Here is a 15076-nt window from a genome sequence, read left to right as displayed (position 1 = left end):
TATGGTATTCCATATTCTTATTTATGATATAACATAATATATGGTATATAGTATTTCATATACTTATTTATGATAGAAGTTACAAAGTGATAGCTTTGTCATTCTTGTCCTGACTGTGTTTCTGATTATGGTTCTTTGGTTGAACACTTCCTTTCTGGCTGTTTAAATTTTTTTTTTGTTTTTATGGAAGTTTAGGATGTTGACTTTGATGTTCCTGGGACTTTTCCTTTTGGGATTCCTTTTAGGAGGTGATCAATAGATTCTTTTTATCTTCATTTTCCCTTTTGTCCTAATAGAATTAGGCAATTTTAATGTAGGATTTTTTTTTTTAAACATCGTGTCCAGGTTGCTTTTTTCAAACATGGTTTTCAGGGAATCCAAAGCTTTTTAAATTATCTCCCCTTGATCTGCTTTCTAGATCAATTGTTTTTGATAGCAGAGAGACACTTTAAATTTTATCTCTTTCTTCAATTTTTAAAAATTTTGCTCTAGTATTTCTTGCTGTTTCAAGAAGTATTGGTTTTTATTTGGTCTAAATTATAGGGCATCTACTATTTGGGTAAGGTATATAACTTTCTGTTCTATGCTATTTATTCTCCTTTCAGTTCTTTCCTCTAGAACTTATTTCATTTATATTTCTTATTTCATTTCCTATAGGTATTTATGTAGCTCTTAGGAAAAATACATTCTTTCTTTGTTTCTCTGCTAGAAGTTGTTAAAGAATTACTCTCTCCTAAGTTAAAGTTGCTTGGGTTTGGGGGGTTTGGGTTTTTTTTTGGTATCTTTAAATAGACAAAAAATCTTTGTATTGGTTGATGTGGTCTTTGGTTTACTCATCTCTTCAGCCTTAGTTCCTGAATTTGGAGCATTAGTTTAGGACCAGACTACACCTGCTTTTGTGTTGGGTGGTTGTCCCTGCTCTACTCTGATATGGGCCTCCTTAGTTTCTGGACTGAAGCCCAACTCCTAGATTAGGCTACCTGGATCTTTGATGCTCAGGAAACTGTATCTTCAGAGCCCTCTGTGGTATCCAAGGTCAGAGTGCTAGAGAATTGCAACTTCCAATTGCATCCAAGATCCAAACTGTAGCTTCTGACCTCCTTGAATCTTTCTCTGGGGATTCTTCTGTTCTAGCTACCTCCAGATAAAGTTCCTTGCAGGCTACATACATACACATATACGCACATATATACATGCACACACATATATACAAACACATATATAAATATATATACACATACACACATTAAATACACACACACACACACACACACACACACATATATATATATATATATATATATATATATCCAACAGATTTTTGGTGTCTTGGGGGGCTGCCTGCTTCTTCGCCTGTGCTATTGCTAGCTTTTCTGACTGCTCTCTTTACTACTATCTGTGGTCTTCTGGCTAGCCTTTTGTGCAACCTTGGGTAGAAAAAGTAGCTTACTATATTTGCTTATTAGTTTTTTTGATGATTGTTCTATCAGTGCTATGGGGGGAAGTGGTGCTAAAGTAGTGGTGTCTGCCTCTGTTCATACACTCATCTTAGCCTGAAGTCCCATCATTCTCCTGATCACCAGAATTGGAAACCTCAAAATGATCTCTCATTTCCCCTCCCATCTGGTAAGTCCTGTCCTCTTCTTTTTCATCAAAATTGCTTTGCCTTTTTTTCCATTTCTACTGCCACCACACTATTCTAGATTCTCATCAATTCATTCTTCAACTATTATAACAGCTTCCTAACTTGTCATTCACTCTTCATAGTCCTCTTCCCAAGTCTATGCTGTTTACCAGTGGTGTAAAACTCAAAGATTCCTTCAGGCCACACATTGACCTAGAAAACAACAAATTAACATTATCTGTGTTTTATTGTATTTTTATTTATTATGTTAGGCATTTCTCAATTACATTTTAATATGGTTCCTTATGGAACAGTCAGCAAATTTAATATCTCTACTGTATACTACCTCCATGTTAATCTCCCTAAAACATTACTTTCATCAGGTCACTGCTTTACTTTAAAAGCTACAATGGCATTTAAGACCTTCCATTCTGGACCCAAACTGCCTTTCTAATTTTATCTCTCACTACTACTAAAAATAAGTGATCAGCAGGGGCGGGGGGGGGGGGCAGGAATTTAATATTCTGTTCCAACCAGTTTCATCTACTCATTGCCCAATGTCCTCCAATTAGGGATCCAATGACTTGAAATTATGCAGATTGTTACCTAAGTGTGACTATGAGCTAGTCATTTAATTTCACTGAGACTTCAAGAATGAGCACCATATATTCCAATGGATTGTTATAAGAAAAGTGCTTTGTAAACCTGATATGTACAAATGACATATGATATAATAACCACATAAGTAATGATATATAATATAATAAACAACCACATAAGTGATATTTTTCGCCATTTTTATGCTTATAAGAGAGATGGGAGGCTATCAGGAATGACATTCTGATGATTCAGTCTGATTTATTGCAATGAGGAAGCAAAGGAGGAAATAAGAAACTGATGTTGCAGCATAAGGAGCTCAGATTTAAAGATACCCCTACAGAAGGTGAGAGTAAGGCAGGTACCTTTGGACAAATCTTCTAGCGGTGAGTTCTTTTTTTTTTTATTGGGAAGGCTAAAATAAAATGAGTTAAGGATTGATTTAAATCAAGAACCAAAAAAGAGAGGGGGTTTTGTTTTGTCAATGGGTGATGGAAAGAGGAAGGACAAGAAAGAGATAGAACTGCTACTTGGGGGGATGATAGGGTGTTGATAATAACAGAGGACATAAGGTCATACATTTAGAATCTAGTCTATAGATGAAAAATAGAGGCCAAGGAAGGTTAAGAAATTTGGCCTTGGTCTCACAGGTCATGAGTAGCCAGAAATAAATGTGGGTTCCATCGATTTTATTTTGTCAATGACTTGGAGTTTTAAATGGTATGCTTTCTTAATTTATATATGGCACAAGGGTAGAAGGAATAGCTAATATGTTGGAAGAGAATCAGCATCCAATATTCATTTAATATCCAAGGAAGATCCCAATGGGTTAAACATAATAGACTGAATATAATCAGATAAAATGTAATAGAAATAAATCTATAGTCCTGTATGCAAGCTAAAAAATACAGCTGCACAAGTACTGGACATTTAGTCAGGAAGACCTGGGTTCACATCCCTCATCAGATACTTACTAGCTGTGTGATTTTGGACAAATCACCTTCTCTACACTCAGTTTACTCATCTGTAAAATGGGGATGGCAATAATAACACATGCCTCACATGGTGTCATGATAAGATAATGTATGTGAAGCACTTTGCCAAACCCTAAAAAAGCACCATAAATTTGATCGTTATAAGTACTAGATGGGAAAGGCAAGGCTAGAGAATAGTTTATTATACGCTACAATGTGAACTCAGCTGTTTCTAGTTTGGGAAAAACTAACAGTGCTAGAACACTTTCCCTAGCTAAGGCCCAGGCTGAAGATCAGTGGAATATAATTTGCTTTAATTGCTAAAACTCAAAGACTGTGGAAGCACAAGTATTTTGCTACAGAGAAATAATGGTTCATTGGTACCCAGAAATAATTTTTTAAAAGACCTATAAGACTCCTGACACATTGAATCAATCATCTGTGGAGGAACAATGGAAAAATATGGACAAAGTTGCACAAGATGAGAAGACATGGATGGATTCATTCTGTCCCAGTGGAGGGCATAACCACACTGATGAGATCACAATCCATTGAACTAATGAAATATGAGTTTGTGAAAGATTCGACTTTTGTTAGCTTCCAAGAGTAAAGGTCCTCCTCTTAAAACTAGGAGACCTTGCCCTTCAGCCTTGGGCTTTCTGCTTTTCACTATTTTCTAAACCAGAGTTGGGGAACCTGCAGCCTCAAGGCCACATGTGGCCTTATAGGTCCTTGAGTGTGGCCATTTGACTGAATCCAAACTTCACAGAACAAATCCCCTTAATAAAAGGACTTGTTCTGTAAAACTTGGACTCAGTCAAACGGTCTCACCCTAGGACCTAGAAGGTCACATGTGGCCTCAAGGTCTCAGGTTCCCCATCCCTGTAATCTAAACCCTCCCTGATCACTGAACTCCAACACAAGGTCTTAAATCCAACACCCCTTCTGCTGCTCAAAAATCATTTTAGCTGTTTGGATTAAGAGACCTATTGTCCTCAATCCCTTACTTCCTATCCCTCTTCTCATACCATTGTAAACAATAACTAGGCATTCAAGTCTTCATCTTTCCCATCTATTCCATTTTATACATTCTATATGATAAGCATATATTTTCTCTGATTTATTGGTAAGGGAAAAGAAAATATGCAAATTAGAAAATAATAAGATATTTTGAAATTTGTATAAGAAATAGCCCCCAATTTTAGACTATGCACTTAATTTCCATGCTATTCTATCTAGGTAGACTTCTCTAGCCCCAGTTTGGCCTATAAATTTCCTCTGGCCTATAACAACTAACTCCTTCATAGACTCCAGGCAAAAGGAAACTCATCCAAAGTTAGTAGAATATTCTGGAGTTTGTTTCAGGATTCGCCCACCTAAGTAAGATGGAACAAGTTCATTCGACTATTCTACAATTCCTTCTCTCTTATTCAACATTAAGAAGATCTCTGATTGTTATATTAGCTTTGTGAGTACTCTGCCTCAGCTGTATTACTCTGTGATCCTTCAGCTAACCAGACATCTCCCTTCATCCTAGTTAGTTCCTGAAAGAACTAAAACACAAAGTTTGTTCTATCAACTAAAAAATCAGAATAATTCCCAGTACTAATTCACATAAAACATTCCCTTTTCATAGAGACATCAAAACTGTTTAAATATTGGATTCATTGAACTCATCTCACTTTAGACTGTTTACCTATATAAAAAGACACTTTCATACTGGCCAGAATTTAAACAAATGGAGATTTTGTTGTTGGCAAGTATGTATAATAAAGGCAGGAAAGTTGAACATAGGTATTTGTTGTTCAGCCATTCAGTCATGTTCAACTCTTTGTGACCCCGTGGACCATAGCATGCCAATACTGTCCATGGGGTTTTCTTGGCAAAGACACCAAAGTGGTTTGCCTTCTACTTCTCCAGTAACAAAGGTATAGTCCCCTCCAAATTCACCTAGTCCCTTTGTCCTTGTCTCTAGGTTTTGTTTTTGTTTGTTCATTTGTTTTTGCCTTTTTGCATGGCAATCAGGGAGCACCATGGGATTTTAGTAAATATTCATCACCCTAGCCCCTACATAGGTCCTATGGGGGATTTTTTGGACAGAAATCAGAAGCTCTGAGAATGATGATTTAAAATCAAGGATTTGACCAATATTAAGAGAAATTTTCTAATCCCATGTAAGACAGATGACAAGGATTCAGGTCTACTACCAGACACTAGGAGAAAGGCAAGCAAAAAATAGACGAAATCTTAGCATAGAGGCTTTTACCAGTTTTTCCTTGGCTTGCTGCCTGGCTAGGTGTAGTAGCTCATAGCTTTAGTTCATACATTAAAAGAGCTTTAAACCTCTCTTGCCTGAGAGAGACTTCTACTTTACCTCCACAGAGGATAGGAGAAAGCAGCAAATGGCCCTGAAGAATCTGAAGAGCTGAAAATCAGTAGATGATTGCTGAGAGCTGCTAAATGTTCACTAGATCAGCCAAAATATCCAGAAGAGACAATACAACGAAAAACGGAGATGCAGAACATAACTCCCAGTGCAACATCCAGAAGAGTCAACAGCATCACCAAAGGACATTGGAAGCTCTATAGTGTCAGGTATGAGTTGCGACAAGGACATGTTCACCCTCCTTGTGCATACCCTAGTCATACGTGTGTGTGTGTCTGTGTGTGTGTATGTGTGCCCTCCACCACTAGCAATATGGTAATCTATGGGAGAGTGAATCCCATGTCTAAATGAGGAGAGGGGATTCTTCTTGTCACTTAATTTTCCATGCTATATGATTAAATAATAGCACCTACCTTGAAGGTTTGTTGTGAAGATCAAATGAAATAACATATCTAAAGAGAAGGAAAGAAAAAAGGAAGGAAGGAAGGAAGGAAGGAAGGAAGGAAGGAAGGAAGGAAGGAAGGAAGGAAGGAAGGAAGGAAGGAAGGAAGGAAGGAAGGAAGGGAGGAAGGAAGTAAGGAAGGAAGGAAGGAAGGGAGGGAGGGAGGGAGGAAGGAAGGAAGGAAGGAAGGAAGGAAGGAAGGGAGGGAGGATGGGAGGATGGGAGGAAGGAAGTAGGGGAGGAAGGAAGGAAGGAAGATGTTCTATGTCCTAGACATAGATCCAGTCCCAGACACAATGGTGAAGTCTGTTTTGTCTTCAGTAATCTTTAGCCTCCCTACTCCCACTGCTCCATATTTGATATCAGCATCTGCTGACCCCAGTTAAAGTACTAGTTGATAAAAGCTTAAAAGTATTACCCTTCCCAGGGGTGTTTTAAATTTAATAGGAGATTCTAAATGATGTAAAGCTTGCAAGACCAAAGGGAATAAATCTACACTAGAAGAATTTGACAGGTGGTCAAGGAGATTTTGGGAGACTGCAGAGAACAAGTTGACACCCCTTAAATCATATCTTATTTATTGGTGGTCATCATCTACTCTATTTTTAAGGACATGTAACAGTTGTGTGCCTTACATTCTTCCATAGACCATTCTGTACCAACTGCTCTGTTGTCTTTGGTATATCTATCTTGGAATGGAATGTAAGTTTAGTGCAGATGAATGAGATGCTGACCATGTGATCAACCAATCCCTAAGCCCCAATTAATGCCAGGCACTGTGCTAAGAGCTGGGATATAAATGCCCAAGTAAGATATTCTCTGCCTTCAGGTAGCTAATATTATACTGGGGAGATATAATGTGTTCATAGATAAGTAAATAAAGGATATATACAAAATAATTATATAGCAATTTAAGGGAGTGGCACACTAACAACAAGGGAATCAGGAAAGGCTTTGTGAAGGAGGAGGCCATTGAGCTGAACCTTGAAAGAAGTAAATGCTGTCTACATGTTCATTCTTGTGTATGATGAACAAGTACTGTGCTCACCATTTATGGAATATGTACATTGTTAAGGTATAGATAGAAAAGAAGTCACCTCCAACTGACTATCAAGGTACACAGACACTTATCTGCATGCTTGTCCTTTCTTTCTATGTATCTCTACCTTGTACTATTTTCTCTACTGAACTCCACAATGTCACCAGCTCTTATATTTCAAGAAGCCCATGATGATAAACATTTAGATCATATATCGCATATATACTCCCTCATGCCCCTTCCATTGGCATGTTCCCATTCATCATGCATAAATCATATGCATAAAAGTACTAGAAACAATGGAAATTCCTCCCAATTGGGAAATGGCTAAACGAATTGTTCTAAAAAAAATTATATATAGTGTTGGGCCTGGAGTCAATAAGACTTCAATCTAAATCTGGTCTCAAACACTTACTACCTGTGTAATTCCGGATAAGTCACTTAATGCTATTTGCCTCAATTTCCTCATCTGTAAAAATGAGCTGAAGAAGGAAATGGCAAACCACTCTAGTATCATGGCTGAGAAATCCCCAAAATGGGGTCACACAGAGTAGGACATGACTTAAAAATGACTAACAACAACAAAACACAAAAAATTTAATGGAATATCATTGTTCTGTAGGAAAATAATAAAAATAGAGACAAAATTAAAGAAACAAAAAGGCATTTATAAGATAAAACAAAAAGACAAGCTCAAAGATATTACTTTTCAAATAGGGAGATTGATATGAAGTGATGCAAAATAAAGTGAGCAGAAGCAGGAAAATTTTATGCACAATGACATAACAATGGAAAATGGAAAGAAGGACAACAAAATAACTGAAAACAATTGAAACTGAATGCTGCAAAATTATAAAGACCAAGTTTGGCCCCAAAGAAGAGATATGAGAAGGCACTACTCACTTCTTTACAGACATAAGAAACTATGGGTATGGAATATTGTATGTAACATCAAATTTATATATGTATATATGCATATATACACATAAATAATTATATATATTACAAAATAATTTGCATTAATATAGTATGATATATAAAAATTGACAAAATAGTATATGTAGCAATATTAATAACATAGTATACATAATTTTATGTTATACATTTGTGGTTTTTATTTTAGAGAGAGAGATAGGAGAGATGCAAAGTGAGGGGGCAGTTTTCTGAGCTTTTCCCCCCCTCTTTTTAATTTTTTATTACAGAAGATGGCTTTCTGGGAGGGCAAAAGGGAGAGATAAATTATAGGTAAAATAAAAACAAAACGTATCAATAAAAGTTTATTTTTTAAAAAGAGTCACATGAATATGTATGTCATCCTGAGGATATTGCCAATTCTACTGGCATTTAAAGTCTTTTACAACCTGACTCCTACCTACCATGCCAGGCTTATTATATGCTACTACTCTCTACTCACTCTTCTGACCAGCCAAACTGGCTTTCCTTCTGTTTCTCACGTGCAATATTCCATCTCCTGCCTCACACCTAGACTATGTGGCACACCAGACGAAGAAACAAATGACTTTCTTAAGTTACCTTGGTTTAATGTCTTTGTAATTGCCACATCTCAAGAATTTTTGCCTTCCATGTCTACCAAACCTTGAAACCTTTAGCATCCCCAGGTACCATCTTTGATGTTAGGAGAGTTTCCCTCCAGATCATTTGGGAATGTTGATGTTACTTTTCAAGGAAAATAACATAAACATCCTTAGTAAAAACTACAACTACCTCAGTAACTCAGCTGGATTCCTTGAACCTATTCCTTTATGTAGCTTTTGAAGGGCTGTCATAAAGGAGAAGAATTTTACTTGTTCTATTCAATCCCAGAGGGCAGAGCCTGGTACAATAAATAGTCAGAAGTTGCAAAAAGAAAAATTTAGGTTTGACGTTAGGAAAAACTTCTTAAAAATGAGAGCGGTTTAAAAGCAGAGGGGGGATGCCCAAAGGGATGATGGTTTCCACCTCTGTCACAGCTTATGCCTGGGTGACCATCAGTTAAGTATATGATAAGAAATCTAGGTGGCTAGGTGGCATATTGGATAGCTAGACCTGGAGTTCCAAAGATCCAGGTTCAAATCCTGCCTTAGATCCTTACTAATTATGTGACCCTAAGCAAGTCATATAGCATAGGCCACCTGGAACAGTCTCCCTCATCCACTTCTACTACTGGCTTCCTTTGAACTAACATCCCTTCTTTTATTGAAAGCCTTTCTCAACCCCTCTTAGTTCTGATACCTTCCCTCTATTAATTACTTCCTAGTTATCCTGTTACCTGGCTTCCTATATATTTGTTTACATGTTGTTTCCCTCATCAGATTATAAGCTTTTTCAGGGCAGGGGCTGTCTTTTACTTCTTCTACAACATTCTATTTAATTAGCATAAATGAGATTTCATAGGAAGACATTGGAGACACACAGGAAATCTCATTAATTAATTAAATTAATCTCATTAATATGGAAAATAATACCCAATAGCTGATGAAAGCTTTTATTCCATATGAAATTGTCATAGCAAATTTATGCTAATTAAATAAAATGTTGAAAATTTCATTCATTTCTTGAAAATATGCATAGTTAATGAGATTTCCTATGTGTCCAGTCTTTAGGAACACTGTAGTATCCCCAGTGCTAAGAACAGTGCCTGGCAGAATAGGCCCTTAAAAATGTTTATTGATTTATTGATTGATACAATCTCAGCCTCAGTTCCCTCAACTATATAATGGGGATAACAATGGCACCTCCCAAGGTTGTCATGAAGATCCAAAGAGATAACAAAAGTAAAATGCTTTGCAAACTTTAAAATGCTATGTAAATGCTAGTAATTATTTTGAGTATACAGGGATCCCTCAGAGATATTTTGGGTTTGGTTCCAGACCACCACAATAAAGTAAATATCTCAATAAAACAAGTCACACATATCTTTTGGTTTCCCAGAATATATAAAAGTTATGATTATACTCTACTGTACTCTATTAAGCATGCAATAATGTTATGTCTAAAAAAATCAATGCATATAGCTTATTTTAAAAATATTTTATTGCTAAAAAATGCTCACTACCATCTGAGTCTTCAGGGTCTGGTCATCTTTTTGCTGTGGGATGGTCTTGCCACGATGTTGATGACTGTTGACCAAGGGTAGTGGTTGCTAAAGGTTGAAGAGGCTGTGGCAAAATCTGAAAATAAGACAACAATGAAGTTTGCCACATCGATTGACTCTTCCTTTCATTTGAAAACTTAAGAGGACATTGTAGGATTATTAAGTGGCCTAATTCCCTTATTGTTGTGTCTCAGGGAATAAGAAGGCCTGAGGAGAAGGAGAGAGACAGGGAAATGGCTGGTTAGTGAAGCAGTCAAAACACATGATATTTATCAATAAATGTATTACTCGTGTTATATGAGTGCAATTCATAGCACCACAAAACAATTATAATAGTAACACCAAAGATCATTGCTCATATATCACCATAGCAGATGTAATAATCATGGAAAAGTTTGAAATATTTCAAGAACGACTGAAATGTGACACAGAGACACAATGTGAGCACGTGCTGCTGGAAAAATGGTGCCAATAGACTTGCTAAATGCAGGGCTGCCACAAACCTTCAATTGTTAAAAAAAAAAAAAAGGCAACATCTGCAAAGCACAATAAAGCAGAGCACAATAAAATGAGGTACTCCTGTAGGTAATATGAGATGGCTGCTGCGATTCCTTTCCACCAAGGCACCTAGGAGCCACAGTTTATAAAATGCTGGTACTGGGCAGCTAGATGGCGCAGTGAATTGAGTACTGGCCCTGGAGTCAGGAGGACCTGAGTTCAAATTTGGCCTCAGACACGTAACACTTAATAGCTGTGTTAGCTGTGTGACCTTGGGCAAATCACTTAATGTCAATTGCCCTACCCTCCCCCCTCCAAAAAGCAAAATAAAAAATAAAATGCTGGTCCTGGAATCAAGAAGACCTTAGTTCAAATCCTACCTCAGATATTTATTTGCTATATTACCCTGGGCAAATCACCTAACCTCTTTTTGCCTCAGTTTTCACATCTGTAAAATGAGCTAGAGAAGGAAATGGCAAACCACTCTGGCATCTTTGTCAAAAAAAAACCCAAATAGGGTCATGAAGAGTTGGACACAGCTGAAATTACTGAACAACATGTGACCTTTGGCAAATCACCTAACTTCTGTTTGCCTCAGTTTCTTTATTTGTAAAGTGAGGATCATAATAGCACCCACCTCTCAGGGTTCTTGTGAAGATCAGATAAGACAGTATTTGTAAAATGTGTAACATAGTACCTGGCACATTATATAAATGCTAGTTGTTTTTATTCCAACTCTCAAATTCTGTGACTGATTCAGTGGGAAACATCTTTCATAAAAATTGTATGGTCATCTAAAATAGCATTTAAATAAATCCCTGAAGCTTACTTATCAACTACCAATGAACCAAACTGGAAAGAAGGATGTTGAGAAGGAAGAGAAAAGACTAGGTAAGGTTTTTGACAATCTTCACACCATTCAGCCAGCAGATACTGCTGTGAATCAGCTTATATCAAAGGTGGATAATTAGGTCATTGTGAATAGTCATATAGTCATAGACCACTACAAGGGTCTAGCATCACTCAAACTGACAAGTCTGATTATGGAGGTAGAAGGATCCTTTGAAGGAAGTGGAAGTAATGCATCATCCCAGAACTAATGAAGGAAAAAAACCTTTCTTTGTTTCATCCATCCAACATTTCAACCTACTTTGTATAGAGAGTCATGTGCCATATTCTAGATGGGAAAAAGAAAGTATTGTTCCATTGTGCCTGACTATCTGTAACCCCACAGGCCATTCAGCCCATGGTGTTTTCTTGGCAAAGATGCTGGAGTACTTTGCCATATCCTTCTCCAACGGATTAAGGCAAACAGAGGTTTAAGTGACTTGCCCAGGTTCACACAGCTAGTAAATGTCAGAGGCCACCTTTGAACTCAGGTCTTCCTCTCTACTGAGCCAACTAGCTCTTTTTTTATAGATCTTATAAGCTAGTAGATGGATGGCATAAATATAGATAACTATACTCCATAATATTACCCAAGTACTGCATTGGAGAGTTGTGAAACGGCATTATTTTCTTGGAGTGAAGGCTTATGTCTGGTTACCTCCAGAGAAGTCTTCAGTCTCTGCAGCAGCCCTGTTCCCACCTGTACAGTTCTTTGTGCTGTGGAAATAAGCCTCTGGGGTTAAGAAAAGAATGAGAGTTTGGGAATGTTGTGGGGTAATCATAATCCCCATACACATATATCTCCCTCTAACCCATTCTTTCCCCACCCAGAGCCTAAAAGCTCAAAAGGACTTCATAGTTCTGGGAATACATAGGCATAGACTGCAGCTACATGAAGAGACACTCTAGCCTTTTTTAACTTAACTCTAGTCTGTATCACCCAAGGCAGAGTTTCATAGATCTGGTTTCCAGTCAGAAAGACTACCTCTGGAAAATGTCCACCTATCTATCTTATGTGGACAGAGTAAGGATTAGAGTACTATATTATCACAAAGAAAGGCAGTGATAAGTAGTGAACAGAGGGCTGGCCTTGAATTCAAGAACGCCAGGGTTCAAGTCTTTTCTCTGACCCAAACTAGCTATGTTACCATGAACGAGCCACCCACTCAACTCTTCAGGATTCAAGGCAATGAATTAGAACTTGCAGACTGCATCAGAGGAGAGAGTTTCCACATTGCAAGTTTCCTACACTGATTTCATCAGTTTCATACACTGTAATTTCACATATATAAACCCCTAAAATACAAAATATTTGTATTATCACATATAGTCCCCCTACTTCCCCATTGCTCAAAAAGTATTCCAGTTACAAACCAAAATACGGACACCCTTGCAAAGTGAGAGACTATAGTAATACGTTTGGTTGACTTTTTCAGTTCATCTTGCATTTCTATAGGAACAGATTTCATTCATCTGAATCTAGTGCCTAGTACAGTCAGTACTTGGTACATAATAGTTCCTTAATTAATAGTTCCTTAATATATGTATAATTGTTTGTTTAAGATTTTTCTTCCCATACTTCCAAGGGCTTTCCACACATTAACTTATTGACTTCAAAATATCCTGGGAGATAGTCAACAAGAATACTTGTCTTAGACATGAAGAAACTAAGGCAGGCATAGAGATGGTTAAGGATTTCTCACAAAGATAGAATGGACACATGAAAACACCAGATCAAGAAAAAGATTTCAGTTCCCTGTAGATTTTACCTAGATTCCTTATTAATAAGACATTACTCCCTTAATAGGCTGATCTGCCCTAGCATCATCCAAAATCAATGTTGGGAGTCCTGATCATTTGTCTGACAGGTACCCTCCACCACTCAATATTTGCAACTATTTCTTTCTTCTTTCTTTTTCTATCTTCCCCCTTCCTATTCACCTACTTGTCTCTTCTTGTTTTTTCTAGCTATGACAGTCCTAACCCTGGCACCTTTCTGGCATACCTTGGAGTCAGGGCTTAAAGAAGTTGCTAAACCCTAATGAAGAGTTCAAATATTTAGGGCATGGGTCAGAATGACAGATTATTGTTGGGGCCAAACTATACTCAGCTTCATGCTCTGCCAGGAGAGGGATGGATGCTGGTCATGGATTCAGACTACAGTCCTGGAGTGATGGGAACCCTCACCCAATCAAATACTCTGCCTCCTCTTCCTGTCTCCTCTTCTAAGCCAGAGTTGGGAGGGTAAGGGGATTAATGGAATGGAGAGGAGCAAGGAATCTGCTAATTGACTGCAGGACTTTTAGAGCAGCAGTAAATCTCTGTACCTGTCTCCATTAGCCTGCCGTGCAACGACCTTTGGTTTGGTCACCTTTACTGAGACAGAAGCCTGGTCAACTGTCTTCCTCTGACCTGAGGCCCAATTCTATGGCAGAAAATGTCACCTTCTGAAAATGAACTTAATAAGAAGCCACATAAAGTGGATGAGATTAACTGACTGGAGATGCAATTCACCCTAAGAAATGTTTCCTCACTCTGTTCCTAGAGAATAGGATAGTCCTAGAATCACATAATTTGAGATCCCAATGAATATGGCATAGAAGAAACTTGGAGTCAGAAGAAATGAAACTAAAGCTACTCTCTGCAGCTTTCATCCTTTTAAGCTAACTGAGTCTTAGGTTCTTCATAAATAAAATAGGTGTAATGAAATCTGTAAAACCAATTCACAAGGGTGATATGAGTAAAGTCCTCTGTAAACCTCAAAGGTAAATCAATGTGGATTCTCATTGTCTCAACGAGGAATCACCAATTTAAATGGAAACCAATGAAAGGATCATAAGACCACAGATTTGGGGTGGCAAGGGACCTTAAAATTCATCTGGTCCAAACTCCTCATTTTACAAATAAAGAATTGAGGCCACACAGCTAGTAAGTATCTGGGGCAGGATTTGAACTTTGATCTTTCTAATGCCAAAGCAAAGCTATAATATTGGAAAGTGTGATCTGATCATGGCAAAAATAAATTGCAAAAATGCCCGGTTTGCATGAAAGCTAGAGAAAAGAGTCAAGAGAATAAGAATTTGTCTGCACATCTCTAGTACCTCCTGAGGAGAGGTTACTAATACTAATAAATACTAATTACTTTGTTACTAATAATTGCTCAAGTAGATAGAAAAGGAATTCTACCAAGTTTCAAAGAACGAAATTCAAAAACCCTAAAGCAGAGAAGGGAGAGACATCATGCTATTTTATTGGCTTGATGTAGATAGGCTCTTAGCAACACTCAATTTCTTTTCCTTAATTCTCTGCTCACTAAGCAATGTTTTGATCTGTTAACATGATTGCCTAAATGGGCCCATCCACCACCAGGAAAGGAGTTCCTTATACAAATAGCAGCTCCCAGTTATCTTGCTAGGGATCTCCATTCCACTGTAACTTAGTAAATTGAAGATCTGCTTCATGAAAACCAAACTTTGGACTGGGAACAACACTAATATACAGCATCCTGTGAGGCTCACCTAGAGACAACTTTCC

The 15076-nt window shown here is 37.6% G+C and overlaps 2 long non-coding RNA genes across 3 annotated transcripts in view; one reads left to right on the top strand and one right to left on the bottom strand.

The window, feature by feature from the left end:
* Positions 1 to 2500: 2500 nt before the first annotated feature.
* The window catches only part of LOC138143579 (uncharacterized), a 35478-nt gene continuing 22902 nt past the window's right edge, over positions 2501 to 15076 (top strand). For both annotated transcript variants that reach the window (XR_011163732.1, XR_011163731.1), the window contains exons 1-2: positions 2501 to 2607; positions 5578 to 5790. This is a non-coding gene — a long non-coding RNA (uncharacterized lncRNA). The remainder of the gene's footprint in view (positions 2608 to 5577; positions 5791 to 15076) is intronic.
* LOC138143580 (uncharacterized) overlaps positions 10078 to 15076 on the bottom strand; it is a 186213-nt gene continuing 181214 nt past the window's right edge. Inside the window, exon 3 of the long non-coding RNA XR_011163733.1 lies at positions 10078 to 10232. This is a non-coding gene — a long non-coding RNA (uncharacterized lncRNA). The remainder of the gene's footprint in view (positions 10233 to 15076) is intronic.

The sequence above is a fragment of the Petaurus breviceps genome, unplaced genomic scaffold, assembly GCF_028583685.1.
Source record: "Petaurus breviceps papuanus isolate PSGF00001 unplaced genomic scaffold, PetGlider_PUasm1.0 90650, whole genome shotgun sequence".
In the NCBI taxonomy this organism is placed as follows: domain Eukaryota; kingdom Metazoa; phylum Chordata; class Mammalia; order Diprotodontia; family Petauridae; genus Petaurus; species Petaurus breviceps.
Note: the sequence above shows the minus strand (reverse complement) of the source record. Positions and strands in the feature narration are given on the sequence as shown.